At 37.9% G+C, this 17,366-nt stretch overlaps 2 long non-coding RNA genes across 32 annotated transcripts in view; both read left to right on the top strand.

The window, feature by feature from the left end:
• Positions 1 to 17,366, top strand: part of LOC146396078 (uncharacterized) — a 1,511,729-nt gene that overhangs the window by 730,090 nt on the left and 764,273 nt on the right. The window lies entirely within an intron of this gene.
• The window catches only part of HYCC2 (hyccin PI4KA lipid kinase complex subunit 2), an 81,836-nt gene that overhangs the window by 55,829 nt on the left and 8,641 nt on the right, over positions 1 to 17,366 (top strand). For 11 of the 31 annotated variants that reach the window (XR_002339347.2, XR_002339353.2, XR_014828871.1 and 8 more), the window contains 4 exons: positions 2,971 to 3,066; positions 6,095 to 6,211; positions 9,920 to 10,007; positions 11,297 to 11,456. This is a non-coding gene — a long non-coding RNA (hyccin PI4KA lipid kinase complex subunit 2). Of the gene's footprint in view, positions 1 to 2,970; positions 3,067 to 6,094; positions 6,212 to 9,919; positions 10,008 to 11,296; positions 11,457 to 12,202; positions 16,831 to 17,366 lie in introns of those variants that run through there. The other 20 variants (XR_002339338.2, XR_002339350.2, XR_002339341.2 and 17 more) reach the window with 5 other exon arrangements.

Below are 17,366 nucleotides of genomic sequence, written 5' to 3'. Positions count from 1 at the left end.
CTCTAGACTGGGTTTTTGTTAATTTTTTTTTTGGACCGGGCCTGTGGTATGCAGAAGTTCCCAGGCCAAGGATAGAATTCTTGCCTCAGCAGTAACCAGAGCCACAGCAATGACAACACTGGATCCTTAACTGCTAAGCCATTGGGAAACTCCAGCCTCTCCATTTTATCTGGTCTTTTTTTTTTTTTTTTTAATTTGTCTGTTATTTATCTGGTCTTTTCTTATCTGTCTTCTGGAGCTTATATTATTTGAATGTGAGAACTCCTAGAATTGTTCTCTTTCCTCTCCCATTTGTTGTATTTTTTTTCCTTTTGCTTTACTTTCTGTGGTATTTCCTCAGTTTCATCCACTAATCCTAGTCTTTCCTCTCTTTCTGCTTTCTATGTATCTGTATTTCTTTCTCCCTCCCTCCCTTCCTTCGTTTCTTTTTCTTTTCTTTTTTCTTTCTTTTCTTTTTTTTTTTTTTTTTTTTTTTGTCTTTTCTAGGGCCACACCCACAGCATATGGAGGTTCCCAGGCTAGGGGTCGAATCAGAGCTGTAGCCGCTGGCCTATGCCAGAGTCACAGCAACTCGGGATCCGAGCTGTGTCTGTGACCCACACCACAGCTCACGGCAACGCCAGATCCTCAACCCACTGAGCAAGGCCAGGGAATCAACCCATAACCTCATGGTTCCTAGTCTGATTCGTTAACCACTGAGCCACAACAGGAACTCCTCTTTTTGCTTTTTAGGACTGCATCTATGGCATATGGAATTTGTCAGACCAGGGGTTGAATCAGAGCTGCAGCTGTCAGCCACAACCACAGCATCATGGGATCCAAGCCACATCTGTAGCCTACACCACAGCTCACGGCAACACTGGATCCTTAACCCACTGAGCGAGGCCAGGGATCAAATCCACATTCTGGTTGGGTTCATTACCCCTGAGACACAACAGGAACTTTCTTTTTTTTTTTTTCTTTTTGCCATTTCTTGGGCCGCTCCCACGGCATATGGAGGTTCCCAGGCTAGGGGTCGAATCGGAGCTGCAGCTGCCAGCCTACGCCAGAGCCACAGCAACATGGGATTTGAGCCGCATCTGCAGCCTACACCACAGCTCACGGCAATGCCAGATTGTTGTTAACCCACTGAGCAAGGGCAGGGATCGAACCCGCAACCTCATGGTTCCTAGTCGGATTCGTTAACCACTGCACCACGACGGGAACTCCCACAACAAGAACTTTCATCAATCCTTTTATTGAATTTTTAATTTGTACTGTCATATTTTGTATATTAAAAGGTTTACTTGTTTTCTGAATGGTCTTTTTAAATAGATTCTGTTCTGTGTTTTTTTATTTTTTATTTTTTCCTTTTTGGAAACAGCTCATTTTTTAGAATATTAATGATAATTTGCTTTATTTCAAGTTATTTTTTCTCTTTTATGTTTTCTGTTTCCTCCAAATTGTGCCTCTCCCCCCCTATTTATTTTGATCTTATTTGCATGTTAGTGGAGTTCCTCAGATGTCTGGTAATTCTTTTTTCCCCTATACATTTAAGAGTAGGAGAATAAAAAATGAGAAGCTGTGACCATGTTAGTGGAGCTAATTGACTATGAAGTTCACAGCTTCTCATTGGGCCATTTAGCTGGGGAACTTCCCAAGTCCATAGCTTTAAGTCTTTCCTCTTAGGGGGGTCAGATTCCCCGAAGAAGACTCTTTTAGTCTCTTAAGTAGAGGGTTGGCTTCTAGCATTCTAGCCAAATAGGGAAGAACTTGAAGTCTCAATATCAAATAAGGACTATTTCACTCAAATTTTTCTATTTTTAGCATCTTCCCCTCCTTCCTCCAACCCCAAACCACAATTGTGGCTGGTGGTTCCTAGGTAGAAATTTCTCTTTTATCCTTTCAGAAAATAAATCTTCAATAAACCTAGCAACACAGAGAAGGATAAAGGATGTGAAGATATGACTGCTTCCACATCAGACTTTCAACTCAGTTTTTAACTTTTCATTTTGAAGTAATTTCGGACTTAAAAAAAGTTTCAAAAATAGTACAGAGAGTTTCCATATACTCTTCACCACCTCTGGGAAACATTTTAGAAGTACAGCATTCCCATTCTGCCCTCAGAGATTCTAACTGGGTCAGTCTGGGTTGAGATACAGGAATATATTATTCCAAAATGTCCTTAAATAACTACAGTGTGCATCCAGGTTTAGGGGCCACTTTCTTAGTGATTATAAAGATTAGGAAAGCATTCTTTTATTCAATAAAAATTTATTGAGCAGTAATAATGTATTAAACTCTGTGCTCGACACTAGAGATAGAAATTAATAAATCAGGGTCTCTGTCCTAAAGTTGCTTGTTATTCAGTAGATGAACAGAGGTAAAGACAGAGAACTGATTCGGGGCATGAATGCTATTTTGGAGCTACATAAATAAAGGTAACAGTTTCTTTTTAGTTGGGAGAATTAAGACTGACTATGTCTGACATAAAAATTTGAGCCAGGACTCGAAACCTTAGCAGGAGTTTCCCAAGTGAAAAGTATGTTCTAGTAAGAAAGGAATTATGAAAGGTTATGGCATATTCATGGAATGGTATAGGAAAATCAGTGTGTGGTATATGTGGTAGGCAGTGGAGAGAAGTAAGGGGAAGTAGGTTCACTTGAACACCATGGTGAGTTTAGGTCTTATCATTACAGTCAGCAGGAACAGTGGATTAATGTAGGTGGGGGAATCATCAGTTCAAGCATCATCATTTATTTTTTAGAGGAAGAAACTGTATCTCTTTTTGGCAGCAAGAGATACAGTTTTTAATAAGGCAAATGGAAATGGGAAATTATTGAGAAGGATATTACAGTAATCTTGACTGAGAAATTATGAAGATCAGTATTAAGGCCTTGTTGTTATAACCGTCCAGCAAAGAAGTTATACAGTCCCTAGCAGAAATAATTCTTTATAATCTTTTTTCCTTGTTTTTTTTTTTTTTTCCAGGTTTGAGGTCCTGAGTTTTCTCATGTTATGTTATAATTCTGCTATTGTGTACATGCCTGCTTCATCTTACCAGTCTCTCTGTCGAATGGGCTCCAGGTAAGAAAAATAATTATCATTAACCTTTACATTCATTTATTTGACAAATATTTATTGAGCCCATTCTCTCTGGATAGGCATTGTTCTAACTGCTGGTGATATAACAGTAAACACAACTTAGGAAGCTCACATTCTTGTAGGAACCCTTATCATCCCTCATGTGTCATGGCTTTTTGAAAATGTTTCAGTGTTAAAGAAAGATTTTCTAGCTGAACATCAAGATAAGCCAAGATGTTTTAATCTTAGGTGGTTTAGTGATATATCTAGTCACTGCCTGGATGCCAATTTTTTCTTTCTTTCTTTCTTTCTTTTTTTTTTTTTTTTTTTTAATTTCCTTTTTTTGGCATTTCTTGGGCTGCTCCCGTGGCATATAGAGGTTGCCAGGCTAGGGGTCGAATTGGAGCTGTAGACACTGGCCTACGCCACAGCCAGAGCAACGTGGGATCCGAGGTGCGTCTGCCACCTACACCACAGCTAATGGCAACGCCGGATCCTTAACCCACTGAGGCCAGGGATGGAACCTGTGTCGTCTTGGACACTAGTCAGATTCTTTTCTGTTGAACCAGAATGGGAACTCCAATTAGCATGCATTTATTATTTCACAGTTTCTTTGGGTCAAGAGTCTAGGTATCACTTAGCTGGACCTTCTGCTTAGGTATTATAAGCTGCAGTTACAATGTCTGCTAGAGGACTTCCCTTCGTGGCTCAGCGGTAACAAACCTGAGTAATAGCCATGAGGACACTGGTTCAATCCCTGGCCTCACTCACTGGCTTAAGGATCTGGTGTTGCCCTGAGCTGTGATGTAGATGTGGCTCGGATTTGGCATTGCTGTGGTTGTGGCATAGGCCAGCAGCAACCCCTAGCCTGGGAACTTCCATGCTGCAGACGTGGCCCTTAAAAAAAAGTCTAGATGTCTGCAAGAGCTGCAATCTTATCTGAGTTTCACTTGAGGAATTATGCACTCCTCTTAGCAGAATTTAGTCCTGTAGTTGTAGGACTAGGGGCTTCAATTTCTTGTTGACCATCTGCCAAAGGCCGGCATCAGTTCTTTGCCATGTGAACCTCCCAATATAGGCAGCCTACAACATGGCAGCTCACTTCTTCAAAGCAGAGAAGGAGTGAGAGGGAGTGACCTGCACTACAGGCTTGTGTGGCATAATTACATAATCATGCACATGTATTCATGGAAATACTGTCACCTTTGCTTGTGTTCTATGAGTAGAACACCTACACTCAGAGGAGGGGATGACACAGGGTCTGAATACCAGGAAGAAGGGGTCATAGGGATCATGGCATGCCCCCAGGAGTCTGCCCACCACAAATGCTTTGGACAAGTTCATGCCGTTTTATTATTGGAAAGAGAGTGTGGTCCTGTTTATAACAAAACTCAACATTGACAATTGGAGGAAGGCCAATTTAAACTAGTTGTGAGTTTTTGGCATGGTCAAAAAATAAATAACTATATTATTTTCATTTACCTATAATAGTATGATTAATGGCTAATAATTGTTGTCTCTAACTTGTTATTGAAAAAAATACTGTTTAAGCACTTACTGCTATCTACAGATAATTTTTTTTTATACCCATGGCATGTGGGAGTTCCAAGGCCAGGGATCGAACCCATGCCACAGCAGTGACAGCACCCAATCTTTAACTGTCAAGCCACCAGGGAACTCCTGTACATTTTTAAGTTAACATTTACATTCTGTATTCTATCTTAAATAGTTAAAAATGATGTGATTTCAATGTATACATATTGACATAAAAAATAATTTTTGAGTAAATATTTTAGATGTATGTAATGTGAACACCACAGTTATCTGATTGATACCTACCATCTCTCATATGTGCAGTAAATGAACAAGCTTTTCTTTAATAGTCTTAACATTTCCTTTTCCTCCTTAAAATTGAATTTCTGTTCTACTTTATCCACATAATTTTATCCTAATATAATGCCATTTTATAAGTCTTTTATTGACCACCTAATTATACATCTCTGCTACAAAAATTTCTATGTAAGAGAAGTTCCTTTGTGGGGTAATGGGTTAAGAATCGAGCATTATCTCTGTATAGCTCTGGTTATAGCTATGGCACAAATTCACTCCCTGGTCTGGGAACTTCTACATGCCATGGGTGTGGCCAAAAAAAATGTATATAAATTAAAATTTTAAAAATATTTCCTGGAGTTCCCATCCTGGTGCAGCAGAAACGAATCCGACTAGGAACCATGAGGTTGCAGGTTCGATCCCTGGTCTCACTCGGTGGGTTAAGGATCCGGTATTGCCGTGAGCTGTGGTGTAGGTCGCAGAATGCTGCTCGGATCTGGCATTGCTGTGGCTGTGACATAGGCCGGGGCTACAACTCTGATTCAACCCCTAGCCTGGGAACCTTCATATGCCAAGGTGCGGCCCTAAAAAGACAAAAAAATATATATGTATTTCCTGAAACTCTAATGCTCTAAACACTGAAAAATTTCTTTTGGAGTTATCATTACAATTGTTCTAATTAATATGTTAAAATAGTAGTTGAAAAACAGACTTTGATAATTATTAAGCATAACCTTTCTGGAAGCATCTTTTAATGAGGTGAAAAATAGAAAATTATTTATAGCAGTTTGATTAAAAATGGACTCAAGACATGATTGTTTCATTCAGTTTGAGATTTCTGTATCTTCCACTAATTCATTCTGATACAATTTGGGATATATAAAAGTTAATGCATTTCTTTGTGAAGAGGGAGAAGGAGCAGGATGATTATGAAAGAGACAACTATTTGAGAAATGTTACTCTTTTATTGAAATAGTTCACTAGATTGTATGTTTTATGAGGGCATAGATTTTATTTTTTTATTTTTTATTTTTTTTTGCCTTTTCACAGTTGTATGAATGGGCCCAGGACAGTGACATCACATGGCAAGCACTCAGAAAATATTTGAGGAATGAATAATCGAATAAATGAATTTAGGAAATCAAAAATATTTTATTAATGAATTAGGAAATCATACATGATAAATACTATATTTTCCTAGGGTTTGTGTGAGTGGGTTTCCACGGCAACATGAAAAACACTGGAAAGAACTCTGTGGTCGAATAGTGTTGGATCCCGAATTTATGGTGCAACTTCTCACAGGGGTTTATTATGCCATGTAAGTAGGTAGACTGTGAAATTGGGTGAATTCTTTCTAGTGTTTGGAAACTTAATAATTCTCTTTTTTCCTTATTATTTGCACAACACAGAATATTTGTTCCATGATGGTCCCAGTATCTTATTTTTCTAACATGAATTTCTTTTAGTACCTTTTTTTGTAATGAGTTACATTTTTTATTTGAAAACTTTGTAATAACAAAGATAATTATTGAGATATAATGAAAATGTAAGACTGTATTAGTTTTACAGCATAATGTACAGCATAATGATTAGATATATTTTATATTGCAAAATAACTACCACAGTTAATTTACTTAACATCTATTGCCATACAGTTATAAATTTTTCTTATGATGAGAACTTTTAAGATCTGCCCTCTCAACAGCTTTCAGATGTACAGTACTATATTTTTAACTGTAGTCACCGCTACACTATCACATTCCCAGGACTTTATCTTTTTTTTTTTTTTTCTTTGTCTTTTTGCTATTTCTTTGGGCCGCTCCCACGGCATATGGAGGTTCCCAGGCTAGGGGTCGAATCGGAGTTATAGCCACCGGCCTACGCCAGAGCCACAGCCACGCGGGATCCGAGCCGCGTCTGTAACCTACACCACAGCTCACGGCAACGCCGGATCGTTACCCCACTGAGCAAGGGCAGGGATCGAACCCGCAACCTCATGGTTCCTAGTCGGATTCGTTAACCACTGCGCCACGAGGGGAACTCCAGGACTTTATCTTATAACTGAACGTTTGTACCATTTGACCACCTTCTTTGCCACCCACTGCCTCTGGCAACCAGCAACCTTTCTGTATCTCTAAGTTTAGTTACTGGTTTTTTTTGTTTGTTTTGGTTTAGTTTGGGTTTTTTTGTTTTGGTTTAGCTTGGTTTTGTTTTAGATTCCACGAGTTAAGTGGGATTATGCAGCATTTGTCTTTCTCAGTATGACTTAATTCACTTAGCATAATGCCCTTAGGGTCCATCCATGTTGTCACAAATAGCAGGATTTCCTTCTTTTTTTAATGACTAAATGATACCCCATCATGTCTGTATATGTATATATACACACACATACATTATATATACATACAGATACATGTGTATGTGTGTATACACACACCATATTTTCTTTATCCATTCATCTATCAACATAAAATTAGATGGTTTCCATGTCTTGGCTATTGTACATAATGTTACAGTGAATGTTACAGTTGGGGCTGTGCAGATATCTTTGAGATGCTCATTTAGTTTCCTTCGTATGTATAGCAGAAGTCGAATTGCTGGATCACATGGTAGTTCTGTTTTTAATTTTTTGAGGAACCTCCATATTGTTTTTCCATAGTGGCTGCACCAGTTTACATTCCCACAGGGTTCCCTTTTCTCCACATCCTTGCTAGCACTTGTTACTAATTGTCTTTTTGATAATAACCATTGTGACAAGTATGAGATGATTTTGATTTGTATTTCCTTGATGATTAGTGATACTGAGCACTTTTTAATGTAACAGCCATTTCTATGTCTTCTTTGGAAAAAATTCTATTTAGATTATCTGCCCATTTTTAAATTGGATTTTTTTTTTTCTGTTCACCTATGTGAGTTCTTTGTACATTTTGGATTTTAACCACTTATTGGATATATTATTTGCAAATATTTTCTCCCATTGGCGTAAGTTGCCTTTTCATTTTGTTGCTGATTTTCTTAAAGCTGTGCTGAAGCTTTAAGTTTAATATAGTCCCACTTGTTTATTTTTGCTTTTATTGCCTTTGCTTTTGATGTCAAATCCAGAAAATCATTGCTAAGACCAACATCAAGGGGCGTATTGCCTTTGTTTTCTTTTAGGAGTTTTATGGTTTCAGGTCTGAAGTTCAAGTCTTTAATTTATTTTGAGTTGATTTTTGTGTATAGTATAAGATGTTGTCCAGTGTCCTTCTTTTGCATGTGCTGTCTAGTTTTCCCAGCACTATTTATTAAAGAGACTATCCTTTCCCTATTATATATTCTTTTATCTGTTTAAAATAATTAACCATATATACATAGTTTTATTTCTCAGCTCTCCATTCTGTTCCTTTGATCTGTTTTTATGCCAAAAACCATGTTATTTTGATTACTAAAGCTTTGTGATATCGTTTGAAATTAGGACGTATGATGCCTCCAGGTTTGTTGTTCTTTCTAAAGATTGCTTTGGCTATTCAAGGTCCTTTGTGATTTCATATAAATTCTAGTATCGTTTGTTCTATTTGTATGAAAAATGCCATGAGAGTTTGGATAGGTGTTGCATTGAATTTGTAGATTGCTTTGGGTGGTATGAACAATTTAACAGTATTCTTTCAGTGCTTGAGCATGGACTCTTCTATTTATCTGTGTCTTATTCTTGATCTCAGAGGAAAGGCTGTCCATTTTCCACTGTGCCGTGTGTCGTTGACTGTGGGCCTATCATATAAGGCCTTTACTATGTTGCTGTACATCTCTTAATACTTTTTGAGAGTTTTGATCATGAATGGATTTTTAATTTTGTCAAATGTTTTTTCTACATCTATTGTTATAATCATATGATTTTTATCCTTCTTTTTGTTAATGTGATGTATCATAGTTAAATTTTAAGTGTTAAACTGTAGGATAAATCCTGCTTGATCACAGAGTATGATAGTTTTAGTAATTTGTTGCCTTTAGTTTGCTAATACTTTGTTGAGGAGTTTTGCATTTATGCTGTGTTCATCAGGCATATTGGCCTGTAGTTTTCTTTTCTTGCAGTATCCTTGGCCGTTTTTGTATAATGGGGATGCAAGCCTTGTGATAAGACTGTGGAAGTGCTCACTTTTCTATTTTTTGGAAGAATTTGAGGATTGGTATTATTTCTTTAAATGTTTGGTAGAATTTACCCATCTGGTCCCATACTTTTTCTTATTGGGCAGTGTTTGATTACCAATTCAGTCTCCTCTGGGCACAGTGATAGGTCTCTTTAGATTTTAATATCTTCATGATTCAGTCTTGGTAGGTTTTATGTTTCTAGGACTTTATCCATTTCTAGGTCATCAAATTTATTGGCATATTACTGTTCATTGTCTTTTTAGTACTTTTAAAATAACCAAAATATGACATAACTACTCATTAAATTGAAGACTAGAAACTGTCAGGTTTTCTTATGGAAAATTATGTCTTTCTACATTGTTCATAATCCATGTTTTCATGATTGCATTAAATAGATTACCCTGAATATCAACACATGATAAAAACTAATTTATGTGAAGAGACATGTAGCATATTTTAAATATTAGCATTTGAATCTTCATTTTATTCTTATAACCAAAAGTGGAATAGTTAAGAAATGAAATGATAGAAAAATCGTGCCAGTCTTATTATGGTACAAAAATAGAACGTGGAACATTAAAAAGATTGTTGTTGGCGTGCCCGTTGTGACTCAGCCACAACGAATCCGACTAGGAACCATGAGGTTGCAGGTTCGATCCCTGGCCTCGCTTAGTGTGTTAAGGATCTGGCATTGCCATGAGCTGTGGTGTAGGTTGCATTGCTGTGGCTGTGATGTGGCTGTAGCTCCAATTTGACCCCCAGCCTGGGAACCTCCATATGCCACGAGTGTGGCCTTAAAAAGCAAAAAAAAAATAAAAAAATAAAAAAATAAAAAAAAAAAGATTGTTGTTGAATATTATAGATGTTTGCTAAGGATGGTAAATAATTTGCTTCTCCGTAGGTATAATGGACAGTGGGACCTTGGCCAGGAAGTTCTTGATGATATCATTTATAGAGCTCAGTTAGAACTCTTTTCTCAACCACTATTGGTAAGTTATTATATTTACTGTTTGTTAAAAATACCTCTGCCTGGAAGTTCCTATCGTGGCTCAGTGGTTAACAAATCCGACTGGGAACCATGAGGTTGCGGCTTCAATTCCTGGCCTTGCTCATTGGGTTAAGTATTCAGTGTTGCTGTGAGCTGTGGTGTAGGCTGCAGACACGGCTCAGATCCTGCGTTGCTGTGGCTCTGGCGTAGGTGGGCAGCTACAGCTCCGATTCGACCCCCAGCCTGGGGACCTCCATGTGCCGCAGGAGTGGCCCAAGAAAAGGCAAAAAGACAAAAAAAAAAAAAAAATACCTATGCTTGAAAAGGGCACTAGTAGGTATATCAAAGAATGAGACAGTCCAAATCATTGAGGGAAAAGGGTTTATTCCATACTAACAATTGGAGAGAAAAAAAATTGATTTAGATCCTGTTTTCTTACAACATATCAAAATAAAGTTCAGATAAATGAAGGAATTAAATGTCTTGAAATTCTTTATGAAAAGAAAGAAGAACCAGAAAACTGCTAGGGCTCATCAGTGAATTTGGTAAAGTTGCAAAATACGAAATCAATACACAAGAATCTCTTGCATACTTATATACTAACAATGAAAGATCAGAAAGAGAAATTAAGGAAATAGTCCTATATACCATTGCATCAAAAAGAATAAAATACCTAGGAATAAACCTACCTAAAGAGACAAAAGTTCTGTACTCTGAAAACTATGGTGAAAGAAAAAGATTGCACAGATTAAATTTTGCATGATATTTATTATCGGAAGAATCAGAATGTATTCTAAATTTTCTTATATCAGGGTTAATATGTTAAAAACATGTTTTCTGTCTTTGAAAATCAACAATTTCAAGGTACCCATGAGGTTCGTGACTCATATTTTTGAAAATAAATTCTCATTTAAAAAGCCTACCTCAGAGTTCTCGCTGTGCACAATGGGATCAGCGGTGTCTGGGCAGCACCAGAGTGCAGGTTCAATGCCCATAGCAAGTTAAAGGGTCCAGCACTGCCACAGCTGTGGTTAGGTTTGCAACTGTGACTTGCATATGCCATGGGGTGGCCAAAAAAAGAAAAATAAGTAAAAATAAAATTAAAAAAATTAAAAGCCTGCCTCAAAGAATACAGACCAGTGAAGATATAAACATATCTGACACATTGTACTTTTATGTTTTATAGTGCGAGTTTTAAAATGCATATTCCAAGTAGGGAAACATGAAGTGTAAAATAAGCATAAATTATATATTGAGTGTAAATGTGTATAGACTATATTATCATTTTAGGTTGCCAATGCCATGAAAAACTCGTTACCATTTGATGCTCCCGATTCTTCACAAGAAGGCCAGAAAGTACTTAAAGTCGAAGTCACTCCAACAGTGCCGAGGATTTCTCGGACTGCGATTACAACAGCTTCAATCCGTCGCCATAGATGGAGGAGAGAAGGCGAGTACAAAATCCCTATAGCCCACTCATGGATTAAAGTAAATTTATCATTGTTTTTACAGATTATATTCTCATGTGATACTATAGTACTTCATGTAATTAAAGTAAAATTGTTTAGTTGTTAAAGACAATACTAGAAATGTGGTTTAAATACCTGAGTTCATTTTAATATAAACATTTTTTAATAAAGTAGAAGGCTGTTACTTAGGTTGCTCTATGAATGTTACAGCAGAAAATAAAACCAAGTTAATTTTTGTCTTTTTTTGAATTAGTAATAACAATAGGAAAGAAATTTCTTTAAGTCTATCACCATACTTGGGGGAAAAGGTGCCTGTATGAGCACTGTGGGAGAAAATTATATAACTGGCTAAACTAATGGTATAATATATAAGCTGTTCCATGAAAGAATTAATTTTTATTTTTACTTTTCTTTTTTTTGTAAGTGCTGAATCCAGCAGTATTTCTTAGATAACAGATGTGTAATACTTGAATTGTCAGGCTGTCTTGCCTAAGAGATGTTAATTGCCGTTTTAATGATCTCTATTTTTCTCCTATTCATTTGCGAACCTCACATTGTTCATCTGCCGCCTTATGTGTGTGCGTGCTGTGCACACACATGTAACTATATAAATAATGTTTGTGTTTATATCATATCCATATATACTTCTCTTATCTGCCTGGGTCAAAATGCTCAGAAAAGAATAGAGCAGCACAAAAGCACTAAAATGTTATATGTTGAATCCCAGATGGCTTTGACTTCTCAAACGAGGCTGACTCGAGTATTCCTGGCTCCCCGATCCAACACGGCTCCACTGACCTAGGGATCAAACGTGTGCAAGAGGGGGAGGTGCTGGTGCGCAGGACCCCTGAGCACGGCTCACCGGAGCCCAACTCAGCAGCAGCCACAACAGAGGGTAGGACAGAGATGAGGAGGCAGAAGTCAGTAAGGCAGTTGCTGGAGAAGGATCCTGGCTCTCTGTCCCCAAGCAGAACATCTTTCCATTCTAGTGTGTGTTTCCACTACCCCAGGGTGTATTAGCTCCTCCTTGCAAAGCACACCCCCCCATATGCCTAGTACCAGGTCAGGTACAATCTTTAGTTACCATTTGTGCTGGCCTGGAGTCTGCATCCCTGTGTAATTCAAGAACAGCTTGGCATGGCTACTAACAAGGCAGAGCCCTATCTCCAAAAGGTCTGCAAATGCTTGGGATTTTTTCATTACTGAGCATGTTTGTTCTAACATCAGGAAAGGAAAAATGCACCCAGTGGATATGAGTCCTTATTAGTCAATATGCACTGATTTCATTTGTATAATAATTTATTGTTTTAAAAATATTTGAAGAGAGTTTTAAAATATTAATGCGTTATGTTTGAGAAATTGGACTAAAGTGGAGCTGGTCAGTTTATCTCTAGTCCCAGAGCAGTCAATTAACAAGAATTTCTTTGACAAAGTAAACTGGTATTGATTGGCTTTTTGTATAATCTTCAGTCAAGTTGCCTGGGTGTAATTAGTGAACTACTGACATCTTTCCTCTAGAAATGTACTGTCCTGGTGCATACTACATTTTACCTTTGATTTAGTGATTATCTTACATGGCTCCCAAACAGAGTTGAAATGTATTATTTAGAGGTCATAAATCCTAGAGATCCTTGTTTCTGTAGTGTAGGTGTCTTAAATGAGAATTTTTTTACACCCCCCCCCAAAACAACCCTGACCACTATCTGTAAAAGCACACTTCTCTCTGATAGGGAAGTATTTATTTGCTGTTTTACATGCGATGCCATAGCAGTTGGTTTTATGAAAAGGGAACTGTGGCCTAACGGTTTTTTTTCATTATTTAATGTATTGCTACTGTGGAACCTTTACACTAATTTATGAAATATAGCAAGTAGTTTTAAAATAAGTTACTTAGGAGTTCCCGTCATGGTGCAGTGGTTAACGAATCCGACTAGGAACCATGAGGTTGTGGGTTCGGTCCCTGCCCTTGCTCAGTGGGTTAACGATCCGGTGTTGCCGTGAGCTGTGGTGTAGGTTGCAGACGCGGCTCGGATCCCGTGTTGCTGTGGCTCTGGCGTAGGCCGGTGGCTACAGCTCTGATTCAACCCCTAGCCTGGGAATCTCCATATGCCGCGGGAGCGGCCCAAGAAATAGCAACAACAACAACAACAACAACAGACAAAAGACAAAAAGACAAAAAAAAAATAAAATAAAATAAAATAAAATAAGTTACTTAGTTTTACTTATTTTAAAGACCAAACATAAAGCAGTTACCTTCCACATTAGGAAAATCTCTTGCTCTTTGGTGCATTTGAAATTTGAGCATGCTCAGTAAGAATCTAAATCTACCCTCTGTTCCCTTGCCTATTTGCCCAGATTGACCTTACTTCATTTAACAGTGTTGCATGTGCATGATCTAGGGACCCAAAGAAGTTGGCGCTGTGAAGAGAATTGTGTGAAAGATGCAGCCTTCCCTTTGTTTTCTCTGTATCTCTTTATGTTGTCCCTGGGAGTCAGTTTATCTTGTTTAAGGCATAAAAATAAGTATATAAATAGATGTCAAATCCAGAGTTGGCCTAAATCGAACAATAGCCTGTTTTCCCATATTCCTGTTGACTGAATGAACCACTTAAAGTGTATCTACTGTCATTGCTATAATGGAGTGTTTGTGCTACATGTTCATTAACATCGAAATTCTAAAAAGTACAGGATTAGGTAGGAACATTTCTTCCTCTTCATCATAAGTCATACACTTTGGAAAAGGAACTGAAGTAGTTCCTTTTAAATGTTAAAATAGGGAGTTCCCATTGTGGCCCAGTGGGTTACGGACCCAATTAGTATCCATGAGGATGCAGGTTCAATCCCTGGCCTTGCTCAGTGGGCTAAGGATCTGGCATTGCCGTGAGCTGTGGTGTAGGTCGCAGACTTGGCTCAGATCTGGCATTGCTGTGGCTGTGGCGTAAGCCGGCAGCTATAGCTCCAATTAGACCCCTAGCCTGGGAGCTTCCATATGCCACACATGTGACTGTAAAAAAAGTTAAAATATTCTATTTTAATATCTCCTAATACTGGTAAGGTTTCAGTTTGTTGGGATATACCCACAAAGAAAAAGAAATGAATTCCTTCAGTGTGTTTGAAATTTCTCAAAAGTTATTTTGCTTTTTTAGGGAGTTCCCGTCATGGCTCAGTGGTTAACGAATCCAACTAGGAACCATGAGGTTGCAGGTTCGATCCCTGGCCTTGCTCAGTGGGTTAAGGATCTGGCATTGCTGTGAGCTGTGGCATAAGTTGCAGACACGGCTTGGATCCTGCGTTGCTGTGGCTCTGGTGTAGGCCGGCGGCTACAGCTCCGATTAGACCCCTAGCCTGGGAACCCCCATATGCCGCGGGAGCGGCCCTAGAAAAGGCAAAAAGACAAAAATAAAAATTATTTTGCTTTTTTAATCTAGCATAATTGTAGCTTTAAGTCAATATTAGAAGAAGCTAATTTATAAGGAAGGTCAGACATGAATAGAAAAGGTCATTAAAAATCCTTTTGGTTGGGTTGTCTTGTCTTTGAATCATGAATACATTATCCCCCAGGGAGAGAGTTAGAAAGTAAAAAAAAAAGTCGTTAGACACTATTGCCTTTTTTTCAACAGAAGGATGGAAATTACTAAAACCTATGGAAAGTTTTGGTAATTCTGAAGTCTGCTGGAGCGTTTGGATTAGTGTCGGTAATTGACCTTCTAAAAGAAAAAGAGAACTTTCTGGAGTTCCCTTTGTGTCTCAGTGGTTAATGAATCCGACTAGGAAACATGAGGTTGCAGGTTCGATCCCTGGCCTTGCTCAGTGGGTTAAGGATCCAGCGTTGCCGTGAGCTGTGGTGTAGGTCGCAGACGCAGCTTGGATCCTGCGTTGCTGTGGCTCTGGTGTAGGCTGGTGGCTACAGCTCCGATTAGACCCCTAGCCTGGGAACTTCCATATGCCGCAGGTGCGGCCCAAGAAATGGCAAAAAAGGAGTTCCCGTCGTGGCGCAGTGGTTAACGAATCCGACTAGGAACCATGAAGTTGCGGGTTCGGTCCCTGCCCTTGCTCAGTGGGTTAAGGATCCGGCTTTGCTGTGAGCTGTGGTGTAGGTTGCAGACGCGGCTTGGATCCCGCGTTGCTGTGGCTCTGGCATAGGCCGGTGGCTACAGCTCCGATTCAACCCCTAGCCTGGGAACCTCCATATGCCGCGGGAGCGGCCCAAGAAATAGCAACAACAACAAAAAGACAAAAAAAAAAAAAAAAAAAAACAAAAAAAGAAAAAGAAAAGAAAAAAAAAGTATGATGGTTTTAAAATAGTTTTACAATCAAAGTTGTATTTATTATATGTTGAAATTCAAGGGATGATATGAGTCCTTTATCCTGGTTGTCAAGTAACATTTTATTTGTGACTTTTAAAGCTAGATTTAAAATTATTACTAAACTGGAGTTCCCATAGTGGCTTAGCAGGTTAAGGACCCAACATAGTCTCTGTGAGGATGCAGGTTTGATCCCTGGCCTTGCTCAGTGGGTTAAGGATCCAATATTGCTACAAGCTGCAGTGTAGGTTGTAGATGCAGCTTGGATCCAGTGTTGCTGTGGCTGTGGCTTAAGCCTTAGCTGCAACTCCCATTTGACCCCTAGCCTGGGAGCTTCCATCTGCCACAGGTGTGGCTGTTAAAAAAAAAAAAATTGATTACTAAACTGAGGACAATGCCTATGATTAAAGTATAGTCAATGTTCTACTGTACTGAAACAGCATTTCTTAGTATAGAAAATATCAATAGAGTCTCTTGCATGGTGGCTTTTATGTTATCATCATCTCTTTTATGGCCATATTGCTTGGGCATCAGATCTGCATGTGGCAAGATTCAGAAGCTAGCACTAAGTCTCTCAGTCTCCTTTTCTAACCATATATATACCCAATGATACATTTTGGTTCACTCTTAGAGTTTTTTATTACTGATATTATGAACCAGTAACTATATTTTAATGGGCATTGTGGAGTTCTTTATATTAATTATAAGTAAATTGCTACGGTGATACCATATAAATATAATGTAAAGTTTTTATTTTGATGTCCTTTATATGCTGTTCTCTTGAAGAAGGGGTTGAGAGAAGTGGTGTCAGCTGCATTTTCATATGGCTTTGCATGATGATAAAGACTATTAAACTGCTGGATATAATGACAATGCCTTTTGCTTTAAGGATAGCCTATTTCATTCTTCTTTTGAAGGAAAGAAATAACTAATCCATATGAAAAAATAAAGCTAAGAAAATATTTTTATTTTTCCAGGTGCTATGTTAAATAAAGATTGTGTTTAAGTTTTTAATGTATATTTAACTTAAATAAACTGTGTCTCAAAGTAATATTTTTTTTTAGATTTCTTTCCTGACATTTTACCTTAGTTATATTGATATCTATATGTAGATTCAGATGGAACTTTCTTACAGATGGGTAAACATTTTTAAGAGGTAGCAAACTGCTATCAGTTTTTGAAAGAAGCAGATGTTCTGTTTTCTAAGAGAGTGTTGATCATACTTTCACTAAAAGAATCGGGCTTTCTGGAAACCCCAAGCTAAACATATATGCTTCTTCCTTTCTTACAAAAACCCAAGATAAGGATTCTTTCGTTAACTGCAGTTTCTGCATGAAATGTAATGAAACACTGTAGTATTTTGAAATCCCCACAAGAATACATCTCAATACTAAAATCTAAAATATTATAGAAATATATAGAAAGTAAAAATTCTTAAGTATCCCTGCTGGTTCTCTACCTTTGCTCTCTGATAATCAGATATTTTCATATTAATTGATCAAGAAAATATGGAAACCAGTAAGTAGACATTTTCATAAGACAAAATATGGATTCGAAGTTACTGGAAGCAATGTAAACTTTTTAGTT

The sequence above is a fragment of the Sus scrofa genome, chromosome 15, assembly GCF_054392235.1.
Source record: "Sus scrofa isolate SSC_HxYL_T2T_F1_AM1 chromosome 15, Sscrofa_HxYL_maternal_Yorkshire_Landrace_v2.0, whole genome shotgun sequence".
NCBI lineage: Eukaryota > Metazoa > Chordata > Mammalia > Artiodactyla > Suidae > Sus > Sus scrofa.
Note: the sequence above shows the minus strand (reverse complement) of the source record. Positions and strands in the feature narration are given on the sequence as shown.